The following is a 20614-nucleotide window of genomic DNA, read 5'->3' on the forward strand; positions in this document are numbered from 1 at the left end:
AAGGATCTGTGATCACACCATGACCAAAGGTTAAGAGTCATTGATTTTCTCACCAGAAATTAATAAGAATAGCTATCCTTGGGGAGAAGAGCTGGTGAGGGGAAGGGTGAGATTTTCATGTTTAATTTTCAACTTTTCTGAACTGTTTGACTTTTCTAACCACAACATGTGTTGGTTTCATTGAAAAAATGTCATCAGGGGTTATCTGGGTGATGACATAATGAGCCCTTTTAAGATTTCATCTTTATACCCCTTTGTATTAAACACAACAAACACAAACACTAATAGCTGTTATTAAAAAAACCCTGATAATATCAGCGCACGCGCGCACGAACAGACACAAATCATTCCATTATGCAAAGTACATCCTCTATTATGTAAGGTGAAATGTCTACATTTCCTATAGACTACTGGCTTCAATGTAATAAAACTTGCGCTCTAAGTTGACAAGGAAAAAAAGGACAGGCAACATCAAGTATTTCAACTCAGAAGCATAAATAATGTGTATACGTGTCAATTTTAATATGTATTGTCTTCTGCATTCTCCTGAATTGCCCAATGTGCGATCAGTTGGGATTTGATGTTTCATGCGGCGGAACGGAGATCAGGGTTAAATCCACTACCATCTCCCCACGCACTCTAGTAATTACTCTAGTTCCACGTCATATTTCCGGGTGTGTGTGTCCCGTCTCACGCAGAAACTGGAGTTCAGAGCAGGCGGGAGTCACCCATGTTCTTTTCGCTGTCCCCAGAAACCCAGTTGAGGTGTTGGGCCCCCTGAGAATCTGACGATACCTCAGGACTGTCTAACTGGCTGATTCCCACGTGGTAAGTGGCTCCCACCCTCGCGGCCACGTGCCGTCAAGAACCGGAAAAAGAGAGACCAAGCAAAAGAGAGCCGCATCGGGCATTTAAAAGTGTCTTGACGTCACGCACTGCCAGGAACTCAGCTGAGTTTTTAGCAAGGCATTCCAGTCATCTTTCCTCCCTCCCCCCGGACTTCTGAGCCCGAGACCTCGGCAATTCCCCTGCTGCTGCGGAGGGAGGAGCACTAATATTTCGGAACAGCCAGTACGGGGCGTTCTCTGTCTTGGTTGGCTCCGCCCTTTCCCCCAGAAGCTCTCCTCATTGGTCAGTTGGGGGAGCTCGGGGTGTAGGTACAAGCTCTAGGGCCTCTGGGTGGAGGAGAAAACTGGCCGTCTCATGAATTATGCAGGACGGAGTGTCGGGGCCAGGCTGGGGCTGGGCGGGGATTGGCTGGAGGGGCTGTAATTCAGAGGTTTCCGGAGCTGCGGCGGCGTAGAGAGAGAGGGAGAGTCTGGGGTTCCGTCGTCGCAGCGGAGGGAGTGAGCCCGAACCGGATCCTTGACGAGCAGCTCGGCTCGGCTCTCTCTCTCTCTCCCATCTGCTAGGAGAGACCCTGAGGCCTGAGGGAGCCCGCGGTCCGCACCCCGGCGCAAGCGCACCCCGGCCTGTCGGGCCTCAGCCCGAGAAACAGGTGAAGGGGGTGAAGGGTGGGGCCCCTCCGTCCCGACAGCTCCCAGGCCTGGGGATCCCCGGGGACGCCGGAGGGACTGGGAGCTTCTGTGCTGTTCGGGGAAGTTGTGGAAGGAAACTTCAGTGGGGCGGGAGGCTGCGAGGAGACGCGGAGGGTTGCTCTGAACGGACGCCTCCCGGGGATGACAGGAGCGGGCCTCCGAAGGGACAGGAGGTGCTGGAAGGAAGTTTCGTTCGTCGGAGAAAGGGGAGGAGACGAGGAAGAGAGAATGGGCTCGAGAGGGAGGTCCGTGGGGCGAGAGCACGCTAGGGTGGGGGTGGCAGAAGTGAGGGACAGCCCCCCGACTTCCTGCTCCCTGGGGCTCCGGGGGCGTTCCGGTCGCAGGAGCGCCTGTCAAGCCGGTGGAGGTGACGGGGAGGTGCGGGTGTTGCTGAAAAGAGTCCCCCGCCCCCATTCCTCGGCCTTGCCCTGCTCTCGGTCCTGTAGGAGCCAGCTGGACCCCTCTGGGGGTGAGAATAGGTGTCTCCCCGCTACAGTCTCGTGGACTAGCTGGTTGTGGGTAGGAGTATTGCATAAGAGTCAAGTTTCCTGTAGGGAAACTGACAGTCTTACACACTTTCTAAATTCCCTCCCGTCTTTTTCTGGGCGAGGTTAAGTCTTGCTTCTCGCCAACCACCTTCTAAAAAAACAAAATAACAGCCCCCGCCCCCATCAAGCCAGCTCGAGAGAGAAATAAACGTCTTTTCTCCTTGACATTGTTCTTTTATAAACACCTGGTAAACTCGGCCAGAAGATAAATAATTGAGCCCTTGCGTTTTCTGGATTGTGGTGTTGCTTAATTGCATAGGGCAGAATGAACCAGTCGAGAGTAGGAGTTTTTTGTTTCTGAGCCAAGATCTTGGGTAAATGCAGAGGAGAGGGAAACAAAGACGGGCTGGCCTTGGGGAAGCCATGTGTGCAAACTTTACCTGTGTGTGTGGGGTGTGTGGTTGGGCTTAAGTTAGCAAGATTCAAACTGTCACCCAAGTTGCTTTTTCCATGTTTAGTACACATCTCTCTGTGTTATGTATCAAGTGTGTGTATGATGTTGACACACTTTTTTTAAATAAAAAAAAACGTGTGTAACGTGCATCTGCTGGTTTTATTACCAGGTATATTTATTCTGTGTATGGCTTGTAACTCTTTGGTTAGCTGTGCTGACAAAGCATTGGTTTGAGTAAATCAGAACAGTATTCTCTTATATGCGGTCTTAGACTGTTACAACTTGATTCAGCCAACTTTCTATTTTACTATTTATTAAATATGTCTGTGTTCCTTGAGTCGACATACTTTTTTCCTTATTACATGTGCCAGACTGGAATGCTAGCAGAATTTATGCTCAGATATTTGCATAATGGGACAGAGGACAGAAGTCGGCAATATAAAAATAAAAAACAACATTGTAGATGTTGGAGGATTGATCTTAGTCACTAGCAAATTTATGAATTTTTTATATGTAGTTCTTTTGGGAAGAATAACCATTTAGAACTATCTAGTTATGACTTTACCCACAAAGGGTAGTTTATATAACCTTAACCCTATTTTGTAGGTAAGGAAACTGAGGTTAAAGGAACAAGGCATTTGCCCAAGACAGCAGAGGGCCGTAGTGGTAGAACTCACATCTTCTGTATATTTTGTGTTCTTTTGCTTATGTAGTTGGTCTTGATTTAGAGATAGTGCAGACCCTGTTGGGAAAACTGTCAGTGAGGTCTAACAAATACCTGGACAGTGAAATACCACCAATAGGCTGTAAGACTCCATGCGAGATAGGTAATACATAACCAGGAGAAAAAAGTACAAGTGGGGTTTGCTTAGGTTATTTTTCTAACTGCTGTAACTTGGGAAGTAACTAACTTTTTAGTTGGCATGATTTATCATTAGGATTTAGCTATTTGCTAGTGGAAAGATATATTTATTAAGGCAAACTTGTAGATAAAGAACAGTTGTGACCTAAATGTCATTTTTGACCAAAGGGCCTTGTGGCTGGATCATTGGTCGTTTGTGTTTCCAGAAAGTTGCTTTCTCCTCCTTGCCTCTGCACGTTTTGACATTCAGGTGTGAGATGGGGCAGAGTTAGTGACCCTCATTTCAGACATGGAGTTCAGCCCTTTTTTACCTTACGGTTTTCTCAGAAGTGGTGTACAAATGAACATAGATTTACTTTTTGCAACTTAGTGAAAGTTGCTGTGAAGAATAAGATCATATATTTACAGAACTTGCAGTTTACTAAGGCAACTTGATAAATGCTTCACCTATACAATGCAACATGTCCTCAAAGAGACAGTGGGACATTGTCAAAAAATTAGCTATTTTATATAAAAAAAGTATAGCACAGATGAAGGACATCTTAACCATGGAAAGTTCTATTGAACAGTGCTGCACCAAGCGCTACAGGCCTTCATAAGAAGGAGAGGTTACAAGGCCTGGAGTTATCTAGGAAGTCTTCTTGCCAAAGAAGAGATTTGATCTGGGTCCCGAATAATGGTTGGAATTTGATAGGTATAAAGAATTTGGTGTGAGGAGGTATGGGGTATAGCACAAAAATCCTGGTAGATCAGGAAGGTAAGCCGGGGAGAAGGAGTGCCTACTTACACGATGTCTTGAATACAAGACCAAGGAATTTCAGTTCTCTCCTTTTGTAGGGGAAGCTTTTAAAGGTGTCTGAGGCCCTTGCCCCTTGGCTCATTTGGTTGGAGTGTTGTTTTGTGAACTGAAAGTTTGCCGGTTCAATTCCGGCCAGGGCACATACCTAGGTTGCAGGTTTTATCCCTGGTTGGGGTGCATATGAGAGGCAACTGGTTGATGTTTCTCTCTCTCTCTCCCCCCACCTTCCTTCCTCTCTAAAATCAATCAATTAAAAAAATAATCCCAAGCCAAAAAAAGTGAAGATGTTTGTGGCCAAGTACTGGTGTTTAATTATGGAGTGCCTATTACGTGTCTGGTGGTGGTTAATTTGTGCAAAGTATCTCGGTGCACATGGCCTCTGTCCTAGTGGAGTTGTCATTGAGGTTGATCTTCTAAACTGTGCCAGCACCCAAAGAGAGGTGTCCTGATTTATTCGATTTGTGTGGGTTAAATGCAGAGAAGTTTTTTGAGAGATTTTTAATTGGCTACAAATTGACCGCTCACATTTTGTCTTACATATTTAAAAAATTTTACTGCAACGTTCAGGTCGTTCATAAAAACTAGCCAAAGAGCACTTGAAGGACCTTCCCAAACCCTGAAGAATCTCTGGTATCCTGGAGCAGCCTTGGTGAGGTCCAGCAGGATAATATTGGTGGGCTGTTTCAGTCTTTGTTGGCTATGGTGAAAAAAATTAATGTTGTGGTAACATATTCGTTGCTAGGAACCTTGGTTTACTATGGTCAGGATGGCCAGATGGTATTTCACTGGTAAATTGTTTGGAATGTCTCCAAAGGAAATAGCATATGGAAGAATGAATTTCTGTTACGGTCAGTTCTCATTTATCATGTTAGGATTATCACAACTCTTAGTCCAGTTAGGCAAAGGTTATATATTGAGAGCCAGTTATTGTTCTAGGCAGGATCCAAGGATAATGAAACATGGTCTCTGTTTTCACACAACCGGAAGCATTATTGTGTGAACCAGGGAGTGTGCTGGCTCGGTATGGATTTAGGGCAGCATAGATGACAGAATAGTGGCTTAAGGCGCAAACTCTGGAGTCAAACAGATCTGGGATTGGATCCTGGATCTGCCACTTCTGAGTCAGAATCTGAGCCTCAGTTTTCTTACCTGTAAAAGGAGAAGATAACAGTACCTGTTTCCGAGGGCTGTTGAATATTCGGCGAAATAAAAAGATAAAATGCTTGGCATAATGCCTGACCCACAGTAAGAACTCCATAAATTTAAGTTCTTATTAAATGTCTAGTTAAAGAGATTGATTTTCTTCAGGGGTGAGGAAAGGCTTGTCATACAGGGACTTTATCAGGTGGGAATCCTTGAGTAGGGTTTTGTAGGATAAATTAGGAATTCTCCTTCAAAGCTGAGTGGTAAACAGCTGCATTCAAGGCTGAAGGAGTGGAGTGTTAGAGGCTTAAAACAGCATAGTGCATTCAGGGAGCTCTAAGTGAAGTTCCTAAGTTAGGAGAACTAAGCAGAGGGGAAAGAAAGCTGCAGAGCTGGAGCTCTTATCCCTTCCCTTCTGCTAATAATTGGGTTCAAATGCCATTAAAATAAATGGTTTTGCCCTGTTTTCAGAAGTAGTACATGTTTGGCAATTACCAAAGGGCAAAGGGTGTGGGGGCAGGTAGAAGAGGGGAAAGGGGGGGTAAGTGGTGGCGGGAGGGGACTTGACTTCGGGCGGTGAACACAACCTACAGATTATGTATTATAGAATTGTACACTTGAAATGTATATAATTTCCTTAACCATTGTCACCGCAATAAATTCAGTAAATTTTATTTAAAAATAGTAAAAAAAGAAGTAATACGTGTTATTGTAAAAAATTTAAATTTGTAGAAATAAAAAACTATGTATATTATATATATATCCTGTTAATAGTTTGCTATATATTTCTCCAGATTTTTTGCAGCTTTTTCTACTTATCAGTTTTCTTAGATATATTTATTGCAAATTCCTTTTTCAGAGGCTAATAAAAGAATAATAAGGAAGGCAAATCTGCCTCCCCCCAAAAAATAAGGTTTGGATTAACTGGTTTTCCTCTCTGTTACCTCCATCCATGGTAAATGAGGTTTCTAATCAGTGAACTTTTATCAGACCTTTGACTTTTTAACTATATTGGATGAGGAGCTTATATTTTGAGGTTTCCTGAAGTAACTAATATTGTAGTTTCAAAAATGCTTGGGTGGTGTGTTTGAGGGTCTCATGGTCCCCAGTTGCCATAGGAGGTAAAAGAATGGGCTATGAAGTCAGACTCCTTGGGCTTTAATCCTGATCCACCACCTCTTAGACCTTGGGGTCAGTTGCTTTAACTTCCCTGAGTTTCGGTTTGTCTATCCAAAAAATGCAGGTACCAGGTCCAGTTGGAGGGGAGTTGTGACGACTAAGCAAGATAATGTATATAAAGTACTTTGCACAGCACCTGGCAGATAGCTAACGTTTGAGTGGTAATAATTAATATTAAAAACTGCAGTGGCAATCTAACTATAAAAAGTCAGGAGGTTAATTCATGGTAGCCATTAATGACCCAAAACAAAGGAAAGAAGGAGTAATTGGGAGATTCTAACCTAGTAGGAAAAAATTAAATGAAGAGGGACCATGGGGATTCCCATTGTGGTGGAGGAGAAGGAGGCTATGATGTGAAAAGAATGGGGAGGGCAAACCGAAAATTCCTACTTTCACCGGTGTCCCCGGGAGAAGTCTCTCTGCATCTTCCAGCACCTGTGATTGAGGCTCATTTATTTAGAGCAATATTCAACACATTAAGAATTGATTACTGCTTAGAAATTTGAACAGTCCCTTGAAGTTCTTTATGACACAAAAAGTACAGGTACTATTGAAAGTTCGAGGGGTAGAGGAGTGGGCAAGGACGGTGGGACAGTGTACAGCTGGGGCGTGAGTGAATGGTCTGTATGAGGCTGGGAGGTGATTTGTGTCTTCTCATCTGGGGGTGTGTACATGTGTGTATGTGTAAGAGTGTGTTATTTCACTGGAGGAGTAGAGCGATTTTCCTGTCCTTTAACTTGTGTGTGCAAAAGAATCGGTATTCAGAATAGCCTTGTGGTGAAGAAGCACTCAGCTTCTCTACGAAATAGGTGCTCTGCACACCTGCTCTCCAGTTTTGGATCGGAAAAGGCAGGAAGGAAAGGCCTTCCAGTTGTTTCTTGGCCGTAGGTGCAGCCAGAGGAAGCCAGCAGAGCTTGAAAGAGAAAGTAAATCTTCTGGTAAATAAATGGCTTCCCCATTGTGGAGGAGGAGTGCAAATTATTAGGGGGATGTTTGGGTAGTTTTTGTAGAAGCGATTTCTGAAAACTGATTTAGATTATCGAAGGTAAACCCAATTTAGGAAAACCCTGCCTTGTCTGGTGTTAACCACCTGTTTTCCCGCTTTGTTGATAGATTTTATTAGTTTGCGGTGTCCTGACCTCTCATTCTTATTACAAGAATTAGTGGACTTGAGTCTGAACTTGAGCACTTACTTAGGTGAAAGCTTCCTAAAGATGTTTTTTGCATCTTTTCTAATGTTAATTTTGTTTTGCTGTTTAGCAAGTACTTTTTCTAAAAGTCTAAAAGCATTAGACTTTTCCTTTGTTCTTCCCTACTCTCCCTGCTTATTCCACTCAAATGTAATCCTCAAAACCTCAAAACCCAGATGTTAGCTGTGTAATTACCTCTCTTAGAAACCCAAGTGCAATATTGCATTGAGTTAGCATTAAAATAGTCAGCCTTTGAATTTTTTTCTACTTGCGGTTTAGACACAATAAATATTTAATCTTAGACTGACTGCCTGACAAATCTGTTTTGTATTTGGGCCTCTTTTTATCAGTATGTTTAGGGAAAGCAAATTCATTGAAACGTTAAACAAACTAAAACATAATTAGGACGGTAACACCTAGGGGCAGGGGGAATAATTGAAGCATTCTGAAGCCAAATGTCAATACTCCTAATTCCGTGTGTTACTGTTCCTTTGCATCAAAGTGCATGAATGCAAGTGGAATATAGTGGGTATAATAAGCATATAGGACATGTTAGGGTCCAAATTACTATATTGAAGAATTGTGGAGCGATCTAAGATTCCTTTTGCTCCAATGTACCACTATAGTTCTGGATGTCCACTGTCGGGGAGATTGTGCCTGTTGAGGGAGAGGGGGTTTATGGGAACTCTCTGTACTTTCCACTTAATTTTGCTTTGAACCTAAAGCTGTTTTAAAAATTAAAGTTTATTGATCAAAAAAGAAACGGGCCTTTTTTGAAAGAAATACTCAAAGTGTCCTGGGTCAGAAGTGCCCTATAGGCAGCTATGTGATTCCGTAGGCTTCTGCCTCAGTTTACCTAAGCTTTACAATGAAAGTTCCATTCTTTTATACCCATTGAGAATATTTTCCAAATAATGGAGAATGAGGCTGGAGGTGGGGGTCAGAGAAGACCCTACCGTCTCTGGATTAAACTGCTTCCCTTTTCTGTAGGAAAGATGAATGGGAGTCTTAACCATAGATCTGTAGCAAGAATATATTTGTTTTGTTTTTCAGTTCCAGGCTCCAGTTTTCTTGATTCTAAAAGTGATATTTTAGAAAAAAAAGTTGAAATTAATGAGTACAAAAAGGTATGTAGTAAGTGGAAAGGCTCCTCCTCACCTTGTCTTCTGAATGCTCTTCCTCGGGGATGCCAGTTGCCATTTTCTCACTTTTCAGAATGATTTATGTGTATACGTGTAAACATATTCTCGTTTATTCCTTCCATAGGAAGGAGCAAATTATATACAATAACTCTGTATCTGGCTTTTGTCACTTTATCTTAGAAAATACTCCATGCGAATGTGTTTATATCCATCTCATTCTGTTAAGGCCTGTATAGTAGCTAGGCTGTGGATGTTATCATTTATTTAATTACTCCCCTAATGATAAGCATAGATTGTTTGCAGAATCTAAAGGCAGAAAACAGTGTTGTAAATTTTCTCATTTGTGTTCAGACACACACAAATAAATCTGTATGTATATACTTTTAATCATAATATGCATACTATTTAAAAATGTAGATTTTCAGTTAACAGAGTGCACATTTCTCCCCTTACACCTAAACTTTAATTCTGGGGAGAAGTCTAGCTTCTTCATTAAATGAAACCCCAGTGTGTGTCTGTCACTTGGGCAGGTAGGGATTACTGCCTAATTTTTTTTAAGCTTGCCATTCGTATACCTATGTGCCAGGTATATGATGAATATGTGCCTATGTGCATTGATTTCAACCACTCCATTCCTAAAACACAACCAACTGTTTTATTTAAGCCCACTGCTCCTTTGGCAAGTGGGGCAGGGGTTGTCTTTGATATTTTGCATTGTTCCCAGGGATGGGTTGCTCACTGATGCTTTTGTTTGAGTTGTCTATAGGGGCAATTCTCAGAGTATTTTCCAGTAGACCCCTAGGGATTCCTGAGATCCTTGGGCGGGGGGAGGGGGGAAGGGGGGGATGTCTTTGAGATCTAAACTACTTTCATATTATTTGTGTTTTTACTTAGTGGCCTTTTCACGTATACTATTAGTCATTGTATTCAGTGCACTCACAGGAAAAAAAAGAAACCTGATTTCACTTAATGTCTATGATGAAACAGTAAATGGTATTAGTTTCATTGTCTCTCAACTCTTGGCGATGTTTCCTTTTGGCATTTTGTATTGAAATAGGAGGCCTGCACAAAGCACTTGTGCTGCCTACAGAAGTAGTACGGTTGTCTCAAGAAAACACACTGTGGAATTGTTTGAGTTGCTATCTCAGACTAGGTGCTTTTTCCATGAAACACCATTTTTACTTGAAAGAAAGACTTACAGACCTATCGGGATACTGGTAACAGGTACGATTTTTTTGATAGTGCATAATGAAATGTATCAACATTCGGAAGGTCCCATGTGTCAGAAACAGTGTTTTCAAAACGGTTAGTGGAAGATATTACAAGATTACACATGGAAAAACATTTTATTCTAAAAGCAAGATAGACTAATGGATCTTAATGTAACTGAGTATTAAAAGTTCATTGATATGGTTTCAGATTCCACATTGCCTCTAACCTTTAAGAAACTATCACATGTCGAGTTTTGGTGCAGTATCAAAGAAGAATATCCAAAATTATCTGAAAAGGCTATTAAGATACCTTCTCCCCTTTCCAACTGGAGTGAGGCCAAATTTTCTTCATATACTTCAACCTAAACAACATACTGCAACAGATTGATTGCAAAATCACATAAGAGAATATAATTGTGTTCTATTAAGCCAGACATTAGAGAAGTTTTGAAAACTTTTAGCAATGACACTCTTTCCATTTTTTTGGAAAGTATAGCTATTTTTCATAGAAATGCTATTTATGTTAATGCAATAGGTTTATTATTTTTAAACTCAATTGGTATTTAAAAAATTTCTCAGTTTTAGTTTCTAATACAAATACTAATAGATATAACATGTATAAACAAAAATTCCTTGCCGTCCTCAGTTTTTAAAGCTATAAATCCTGAGAGTAAAAAGTTTGAGAACTGCTGATATAAAAGTTTTTGGCAGAAGAATCCCTGGATTATTTGTTTAAGAAGAAAAGATTCTGTGGTTCTACCGCAGCGAGTCTGATTTAGTAGATCTACGGTCATTTGGACAGGCAGCCAGATATTCTGGTACAGGTAGTCCTTGGTTTGAGAACTGCTGTTCTGAAGGACCATAAATTATGAAATCTTCACATTTGTGAAGTCACATCCAAATGCTTTTGGAATTGTTGTTCTGGAGGTAAAGGTAAATGATAGAGTAGACATGTAGTCTACTAAGGGAAAATGCTTTGGAGATTTATTTTTATACTGTTTAGTGTTCTTGATATTTATGAATCTGAGTATTAAGGATAGACTATGATTATCAAAACAATCATGATTTTACTGAATTAATGTTCAGTCTTTTTTTTTTTTAATGGAATATCTGTGAGACTTGTTAAGACAGTTTCTGACTGCTTGGAATACTTTTTTTTTTTTTTAAAGATTTGTTTTATTCACTTTTAGAGGGGAAGGGAGGGAGAAAGAAAGGGAGAGAAACATCAATGTGTGGTTGCCTCTGACGAGCCCCCCACTGGGGACCTGGCCTGCAACGCAGGCATGTGCCCCTGACAGGAATCCAGCCAGCGACTCCCACCTCACAGGCCTGTGCTCAATCCACTGAGCCACACCAGCCAGGGCAGGGTTACTTTGCAAAGACAATTTAAGGATTGTCTTGCCCCAGTGAAGCAGCTCAGTTGGTTAGAGCATCATCTAAATGTGTCAGAGTTGTGGGTTCCATCCTGTCTCAGGGCACGTAACAAGTGGATGCATCAATAATTGAAACAGCAAATCAATGTCTCTCTCAAATCAATAAAAATTAAAACAAAAAATTATCTTTAAATTCTCTAAGAAGTATTGTTCTATTTAGACATATCTTTATAATAATGTTAACTTTCATTTACTACATATAAAATAAGTAAAGCTGTCTTTTTCCTTTTTTCTTTTAATTGTTTATATAATAAATTCAAAGAGAATTTTACTTGTCAGAGATCTTACATCAAAGATAAGGCTTTAAGACAGATCATTTGACCCCACTAGCCTGGGAGTTTGAAGAATCCAAGTTTGGTTTCTGGCTCTGCCCTTATCTACATGGTCACTTAACATTTGTGTTCTTATCTGTGAAGTGGGAAGAAGCACCTACTTGTTAGGATTGTTACATTATCTTGGCCAATTTAGGGTTCTCTTGGGCTGAGTGATTGATCTGGAAAATCCAGTGTCAAGTCATGCTTCAGGCTAGGTTGTGCATGAGTGTGATTTTTAGAATTTAGATCATTAGCTACCCCCAGTGCAGACTGGAATAGTGTTTCTTCATCATTTTCTTTAAGTATTCGATCTTTTTCTTTCTAATTGAGCCTTTTCTTAACCTTCTCTGTGTGGATGCTAATGGGTAAGATCAGCTGTTCTTTGAAGAGTGGTTATGCCATTTAGAGCTATGATGTACACCGAGGTCACATGTTTTTCATGTGTATTCATTTTGGTGAGACTTTCATAGAAACCCTTGTCTAATTGGGGAACCAGCTCATCTTTCATTTGGTATATAATTTAAACTTTATGGGTCAGATTTACCCTTTAAAATATTTTTCATAAAGCTCGATCAACAGACTTAAAAATTAATAACTGTGTATTTTTAGACCAGTTTTAGGTATACAGAAAATTTGAGCAGAAAGTACAAGATTTCCTTATACTTTCTTTTCTCTCTGTCCCACAGTTTCCGCAATTATTCACATGTTACATGAGCACGGTACATTTGTTACGATTGGTGAGCCAATATTGATACATTATTATTATTATATTAATTAAAGTCCATAGTTGACATTAGAGTTCATTCTATTACACATTTTTTGGACTTTGACACATGTGTAATGACATGTGCCCACCATCGCAGCATCGTGCAGAATAGTTGCGCCACCCTGAAAACCCCTTGACCTCTGCTGGTTCATCCTCCCCCCAGTCTGTGGCAACCACTCATCCTTTTTACTATCTCCATAGTTTTATCTTTTCCGGAATATCATATAGTAGGAATCATATTTTGTGTAGCCATTTCGGATTGCCTTCTTTCACTGAGGAACATTCATTCAGATTCCTCCATGTTTTTTTCATGGCTTGATAGTTCATTTCTTCTTATTGCTGATTAATACTCTGTTGTCTATGTGGACCACAATTTTTTTATCCATTCACCTATTGAAGGGTATCTTGATTGCTTCCAGGTTTTGTCATTTATGAAGACAGCTGCTATAAATATTTGCATACAGGTTTTTTTGTGTGTGTAGACATAAGTTTTCAACTCATTTGAGTAAATACCAAGGAGAGTGATTGCTAGATTTTATGTTAAGAGTATGTTTAGTTTTGTAAGACACTGTCAAACTGTCTTCCAAAGTGACTGTACCATTTTGCATTCTCACCAGAAATGAGTGAGATTTCCTGTTGCTCCACATCCTCACCGGCATTTGGTGTTGTCAGTATTTTGGGTTTTGGCCCTTCTAACAGGTGGTTAGTGGTATCTCATTGGTTTAATTTGCAATTTCCTGTTGGTATATGATGTCAAGCATCTTTTCATATGCTTTTTTTTTTAAGTTTTTATGTTTTGGCCATCTGTATATCTTTTTTGGTGCCTGTTCAGGTTATTTTTTAAATTTGGTTGTTTTCTTAGTTTTGAGAGAGTTTTATGAGTTCTCTGTATATTTTAGATAAATTTAATTTTTCCTCTTTAAAACTTTTTAAAGCTGTCATGAAATTCTGTTCTGGATGCAAGCTCATGCTGAAACAAACTTTGGGCTGCTTGTGGTTAGTGTACCAGGAACAAGGAAATAAAGTACTTACCTCTTCCTCCCCTAAATTTATCTTTAAACTCTCCAGGGCATCTACAGAGCTGGCCAGAGGGCCATAGTCCAGAGTACACACTGGTCATTATGCTTAATCTCTCTGCCCTTACATATAATATGCTGGATGGTGTACTGACTTCTCCTTTAAGACTTGAACATTGCTGAGCCTAGTTGGATTAGAATAGTGGGGAAATACCGAAGATTTAAAAATCTTTTGAGGAAAATCGCTATTTCTAGAGGTCATTCTTCTTGGGCCCTTTTTAATAACTTTTTTTTGGTGTCAGATTAAGGGACAAAAATGAGGAGACAGTCTTCCAGGGGCCCCTGAGAGCCTCTAAGTCAAGAATCCTAGGAAGAAAAGTAGCCAGAGTGGCTCGAGTGCCTTTTGACTTCTTGGTGGCTTTATCTTGGGGTTCGGAAACATTAACTGAATTGAAGGAAGGAGAGTCACCAGTGCTCTGTGATGTCAAATTGACTAGATGCTGTTACTCTGTCACCATTTCATTCAGGTTTTTGCGGTATTGGACACAGTTGAACATCTCTACTTCTGTGACCTCTGGTTTTTTGTCAGTCTTATTGGTCTTTCAGTTGGACCTTTCTTGGTTCATCCTTTCCCTGAACACTAGAATTGGAGTGCCTCTGGCCTCTGTCTTGGGCTCTTTCCTTCTCTTTTTCTATATTCCTCCCTGTGTTATCTTACCTTTACTCTGGCTTTAACTATCATCTCCATCCTGATGACTGTCAAAGGTGCACCTCCAACCCAGGTATCTCTAGGCTCCCAACACCTCTACCCTGCTGCTTCCTTGATGTTTCCCCTGGGACAGCCTGTAGCTGTCTCCTGTGTGTCTTGTCCAACACATAACTCTTCAGCTTTCTCACTACAACCTTGTGCCGTTCTCCCCAGCTTTCCCCATTTAAGTAATTGGCATCATCCCATTGTGCAAGTGAAAATTCCCCGTTCTCTCATACCTCTACTTCTCTTCAAATTATCAGCAGGTCTGATTTGTCACCTCCTGATTTCTGTTCTCACTCTGTGGTAGACTAGATACCCTGAAAACCCTCCTGTACAAAACACTAAGACATGCTGAATAAACTGAGCTCTTAAGAAAATCAGGGAAATCTTCAGAGGCAAGAATCCAATGAAAGGGAAGAAGAAGCCAGCCTACAGTGGGGGTGGGGGTGGGGGGTTGGGGGTAGCTAGGCAGCTCTGTTACTCGGGATTTTTAGTTAACAGCCCGCTCTAGGGAGGAGACAGGGTCTTGGTCTGGGTAAGGAAAAGAATCTCTAAACGAAGTCCTGCCCGTTTTAAGATGTGAATTTACACTATCTTTTTGGTCCTGGAAACTTCAGGCTGAGATTTTAACATGAAAAGGTCTGTTTTCCAGAACAAATAGTTACTTCCTCTAAGACAGCTGACTATCTAAAGGTATTCCAACCTGACCTCAGTCACTCAGTATCCTGTCATCTTTACTGTCCTTATCTCCAGTGTAAAGTATCTTCCTAGTTTACTTGTCTGTATTCCCCCATCTCAAGGAGGGTGGAGGGCAAGGACCTGTCTGTCCTGCTCACCATTCTGTACTCCCTGCCCTTGGTTCCAAATTGTATTTGTTTGTTTGTTTGTTTGAATGAATGAATGAATGAATAAATGGACAAATGAGTCAAGTAACGAGATTTCTTCTGAGAGAATATAACATGATGTTACCTAATTTCTTTTTATTTTGGTACTAACCATTTCATTTAAAAAAGTAATTTTAATTATTACCCAAGTAATGCATACACAAAATTTTAAAATTGAAGAATACTGAAAGGAATATTTGTAAGTCTTTTGCCCCATCCCTCCTTTCTTCCACCTCTTGCTTCCCAGAGACAGCCACTTTCAAAGCGCATAGCTTTTTCTTCTGGAACTTATGTCCATGCTTCTAAGTAATGAGCTTATTCTACTGATCTTGATATATCGACTTTTAAATACCTTTTAACTTCCTATCATTGTTGGTGAAGATTGAAAAAAATATATTTTATTTATTTATTTTTAGAGAGAGGGGAAGGGAGAGAAACATCAGTGTGAGAGAAAAACATGGATCAGTTTCTTCTCGCATGCTCCCCAATTGGGGACTGAACCCACAACCCAGGCATATGCCCTGATTGGGAATTGAACCAGCAGTCTTTTGCTTTGTAGGTGACGCCAGCTGACTGTGCCACAAGCAGCCAGGGCAACATCATAATTTTTAAACCACTTTTCTTAAACCACTAATCATACATTTTATTTCAACTACATAAATATTGTTCACCGATAAGCCATGTGGTGTACTCTGATTGTTTGCTTTCACATACAAATATTTGTTTTTTCCTGGAGTTAATTTTTTTTTTTTTTTTTTGGAGCTGAGTGGTATGAGTTCTTTATAAAATGTGGATATTAACCTTTTATCAGATCCATATTTTTATTAACATTTTTTTCCCCCTTATATTTCCCCAAATGTTCTAGCATGTCTCTGAAATGCCTGGCAGTTTACTTCAAACACTTAAACACATTGACAATCTATTCATTATTTTCTTGGCATCCCTTTTCTGCCCCGCCCCCTGCCCCCTCAGTCCTGTTGCAACCTGAGTTTCCTTTTACCACTCTCCTATGTTGGATTCGCCTTTTTCTGGATCCCATGTCTTCCTCTTTCTGGGTTAACTGCTTCATTTGTTGAAACTTTTATTTTTGTAACCTGCTGTCAAGAAAGGTGCATGGGAAGAACATTTTTTGAGTTGTCACGTATCTGAAATATCTGTACTCTCTTCATGCTTAAGTGATCATTTGGGTGGGCATTGGATCATTTGCTCACCATTGTGAAGGCATTTTTGGCTCAGTTGCCTTAGAACCTGTTAGTGTTTGTGTTCCCAGTCCGATGCTGTTCTGATTTCCAATCCTCTCTTCTCTGGAAGCTCGTATAACTTTGTTATTCCATGGTTCTGAAATTGCATGGGATGTGCATTAGTGTGGGTCTATTTTATTTTATTTTTATTTTTATTTATTGATTAGAGAGAAAGAGAAATTGACTTGTTACTCTTGTACATGCCCTGACTGGAGATCAAACCCCCAATCTTGTTGTAGGGGACGCTGCCTAACTAACTGTGAGCTACCTGCTTGGCTCTTCTGTGCAAGTCATCTGGGTTTTATTTTATTTTGTTTTTGCTTCCCCTCCACTTCTATTTTCGATATTTTGTTGTTGTTGTTGTGGGTTATGTTCTAGGAGATTTCCTTGATTCTATCTCTCAACCCATCTATTTAATTTAAAAAATTATTTATTGATTTTAAAGCGAGAGAGCGCACCAGAAATATTGATTTGATATCCCACTTATTTATGTGTTCATTGATTGATTCTTGTATGTGCCCTAATTGGGGATCAAACTCACAACCTTGGCACAACAGGACAATGCTCTAATCAACCGAACTACCCAGCTGGGGCCCATCTATTTAATTTTTAATTCTGGCCGTCATTTTCAATTTCAGGAACTCTTCTTTTCAGTTGCCATTTTCAGCTTCATCTTCAATTTTATCCTGTTTCTGTTTAATGGGTATAATTAGTCTCTCCAAGGATATTAGTTATAGTTTTGTGAAGTTTTCGTTTCTCCTAATACTCTTAATCCTGGGTTTGTTCCTTTATTTCTTATGCTCATCTCTATTTCATCTTGGAGGTTTTCTTCAAAAGCATAGTAGTTCTTAGTTCTTAAAGTTGAGTGGTCTTATGTGCTAATGGGGTTCGTTGTGTGTTGGGCTTCTCTGTGGGGCTGGGAGAGGCCCCAGGGTTCTGGGAGCCAATGTATGTATCTTCCTCCCCATCTCCGAGCTGTAGTCCAGGGACTCTCTTGCCCGCAGCTGCGTCTGGAGTCTCCCAGTCCAGACTTAGCTTTCTCCAGACAATAAGAATCCTGTCTCCTGCTGGGTTTGGAGAGAGGTACTTATCTGGGGAATCTAAATGCTCTTTATACAGATTTTTCAACCAATTCAATAGCACATGTCATGAAGTGTCCTCTTTTAGATGACAACAGGCTGCTGATATCTCCTTATTGCAACTTAAGGAAAAACAACTGTACTCTATAACAGTGTAGCTTTATGGGCAAAGCCTTTTTAAAAATATATATATTTTATTGATTATGCTATTGCAGTTGTCCCATTTTTTTTCTCCTCCTTATTCCCCTCCACCCCTGATCCCACCAGCATTCCCCACCCCCCTTTGTTCATGTCCATGAGTCACACATATAAGTTCTTTGGCTTCTCCATTTCCTATATTATTCTTAACCTCCCCTTGTCTATTTTGTGCCTACTATTTATGCTTCTTATTCCCTGGCATTTTATCTGCCCTTCCATTCTAAATGATAGCTTTGCTGGATAGAGTAATCTTGGATGTAGGTCCTTGTCTTTCATGACTTTGAATACTTCTTTCCAGCCCCTTCTTGCCTGTAAGGTTTCTTTTGAGAAATCAGCTGATAGTCTTATGAGAACTCCTTTGTAGGTAACTGTCTCCTTTTCTCTTGCTGCTTTTAAGATTCTCTCCTTATCTTTAATGCTGGTTAATGTAATTATGATGTGCCTTGGTGTGTGCTTCCTTATATTCAACTTCTTTGGGACTCTCTGAGTTTCCCAGATCTGTAAGTCTGTTTCCTTTGCCAGATTGGGGAAGTTCTCCTTCATTATTTTTTCAAATAAGTTTTAAGTTTCTTGCCCTTCCTCTTCTCCTTCTGTCATCCCTGTAAGTCTGTTTCCTTTGCCAGATTGGGGAAGTTCTCCTTCATTATTTTTTCAAATAAGTTCTCAGTTTCTTGCTCTTCCTCTTCTCCTTCTGTCATCCCTATGATTAGGATGTTGGCACATTTGGAGGTGTCCCAGATGTTCCTAAGCCTATCCTTGTTTTTTGAATTCTTATTTTTTCTTTTGGTTCCGGTTGAATGTTTATCTCTTCCTTATGCTTCCAGTCATTGATTTGAGTCCCAGCTTCCTTCTCTTTTCTGTTGGTTTCCTGTGGATTATTCTTTATTTCACTTAGTGTAACCTTCATTTCTTCCTTTATTTTTTTTCTGCACTCAAGTAGTTCTCTGAGCATCTTGATAACCAGTGTTTTAAACTCTGCATCTGATGGGTTGGTTATCTCTGTTTCACTTAGTTCTGTTTCTGGGGTTTTGTTCTGTTCTTTCATTTGGGCCATATTTCTTTGTCTCCTCAATTTAGCAGCCTCCCTGTGTTTGTTTCTGTGTATTAGGTAGACCTGCTGTGACTCCCTGTCTTATTAGCATGGCCTGTGTAGAAAAGACACCTGTAAATTGTGTGGGGTGGAGCCTTAGGTAATTGCCAGGGAAGGGCACCCCCTTCACCGCTCTGTGGCTGTGAGGGGAGGGCTCGAGAGGGGACAGTGCTGCGCCTGCTTCTGGCAGTTCAGCTGGTGCTTGCTCCCTTTCCAGTCACCTCACCCCCTTCCTGTGTGCAACTGGTGCCCTTCCAGCTGCTGCCCTGGTTGTGAATCCGGGAGAGGGTGGGTTTGCATATATTCTAAGACCGGGCTGGCCCTTTAAGCAGTGAAAATCTGCCAGTTTCTTTTGCCCCGCCCCCACTGGTTTTTACAGCCAGAGGTAATAGAATCTATCTTCCTCTGCTGGACTCCTGGGCTGTGCAGTCTGGCCCGGGGCCAGGATCACTTGCTCCTGTGGTATCCCTCCCATCAGTTCCTCCATACCACACCCCCTCTCCAAGACTCTGTCCCTCCTGCTCATCTGGATGAATGTGTCTCCTTCAAATCCTTGGTTGCTGGACTTCCATACAGCTCGATTTTCTGGTGGTCCTGGGTGTTATTAGTTTCAAGATCTCGTTGTAGTTCTTTCTGTGGTTGCACAAGGAGGCGAAGCATGTCTACCTACGCCTTCATCTTGACCTGTTACAGATATTTTTAAAAAGGTATTTCAGTTTTATTCATTTATTCAACAAATATTTGAGCATCTGCTAGGTGCTGGGGAAGTAGCAGTGAACAGAAGAAATCTTTGTTCTTAAGGAGCTTACATCCCTAGCAAGTGGTGGTGGAAGGAGATAAACCAAAAAAATATACAATATATTGGAGAGTGATGAATAATGTAAAGAAGAATTCTGCAGAGGTAAATGTACTGGTGTAGATAGACTGGGGTCAAGGAGCATTTTTGCAGAGACCTGAATGAAGGGAGGGAGTGAGCAACGTAGCTATCTAGTGGAAGAGCTTTCTAGTAAGGGAAGGAAGTGCAAAAGGCCTAGGGCAGAAGTGTCCACGGTGTGTTTCAGAAGCAGAAAGGAGACAGGTGTGAGCAAAGGGGACGGCAGTGGGAGAGGAGGTAAGAGGCATGCAGGGGGCAAAATAGATTATCCGGTGGGCCGTGGTCAGAATGTGGATTTTTTTCTGAGTGGGTTTTAAGCAGAAGAATAAAATGATCTTACGTTATTTTGGAAGGATTTGTAATGTGGAGCATAGACTGCAGAGAGACAGGGCGAAAGCCTCAAGAGCAGCTGGGAGCTGAAGGCAGTTTTCTAGGTAAGAGATGATGGTGGCTGGGATTAAGATTGTATAACAAGAGCAGTGGAGCTGGTGAGAAGTGCTCACAGTCTAGGTGTATTTTGAAGACAGAGCCAACAGGTTTATTCATGGATTGGATGTTGTGGGGAGAAAGGGTGAAAGTAGGAAGAAGGGGAGAGAGATTGGAGTCAAGCCTCATTTTCAAGGTTTTCAGCTTGAGCATATGCAAGAGTGGTGACGTCTTTTGCTATAATGAGGAAGTTTGGAGGGGAAGTTGGCTGGGAGAGGTTTTTGATAAAGGGGTTAGTTTGGGATACATTAAATTTGAGGTGCTTGTTAGATATCCAAGGGCATATACTGAGTAGGCAGTTAGATGCAGGGCTCTGGAGTTCATGGGAAAGGATAGGGCTGGAGATGTAAATGTGGGGATTGTCAGTGTATAGTTATTTTGAAGGAGTGCTGACTGGATGATTCATTTAGAAAGTGGGAGCATAGAGGAAAAAAGAAATTAACCATTATAATACTTTTAACAGGAAAACCATTTTC

At 41.0% G+C, this 20614-nt stretch overlaps 1 protein-coding gene across 2 annotated transcripts in view; it reads left to right on the forward strand.

Annotated features, from left to right (window-relative positions):
- The first annotated feature begins 1259 nt into the window (after positions 1-1259).
- STAT3 (signal transducer and activator of transcription 3) overlaps positions 1260-20614 on the forward strand; it is a 53536-nt gene continuing 34181 nt past the window's right edge. For both annotated transcript variants that reach the window (XM_054593681.1, XM_054593682.1), the window contains exon 1: positions 1260-1498. The gene's annotated coding sequence lies outside the window, so the exon portion shown is untranslated. The remainder of the gene's footprint in view (positions 1499-20614) is intronic.

This window comes from Pteronotus mesoamericanus, unplaced genomic scaffold (assembly GCF_021234165.1).
Source record: "Pteronotus mesoamericanus isolate MK-2021 breed Mesoamerican mustached bat unplaced genomic scaffold, CSHL_Meso_final scaffold_476, whole genome shotgun sequence".
Taxonomy (NCBI): Eukaryota; Metazoa; Chordata; class Mammalia; order Chiroptera; family Mormoopidae; genus Pteronotus; species Pteronotus mesoamericanus.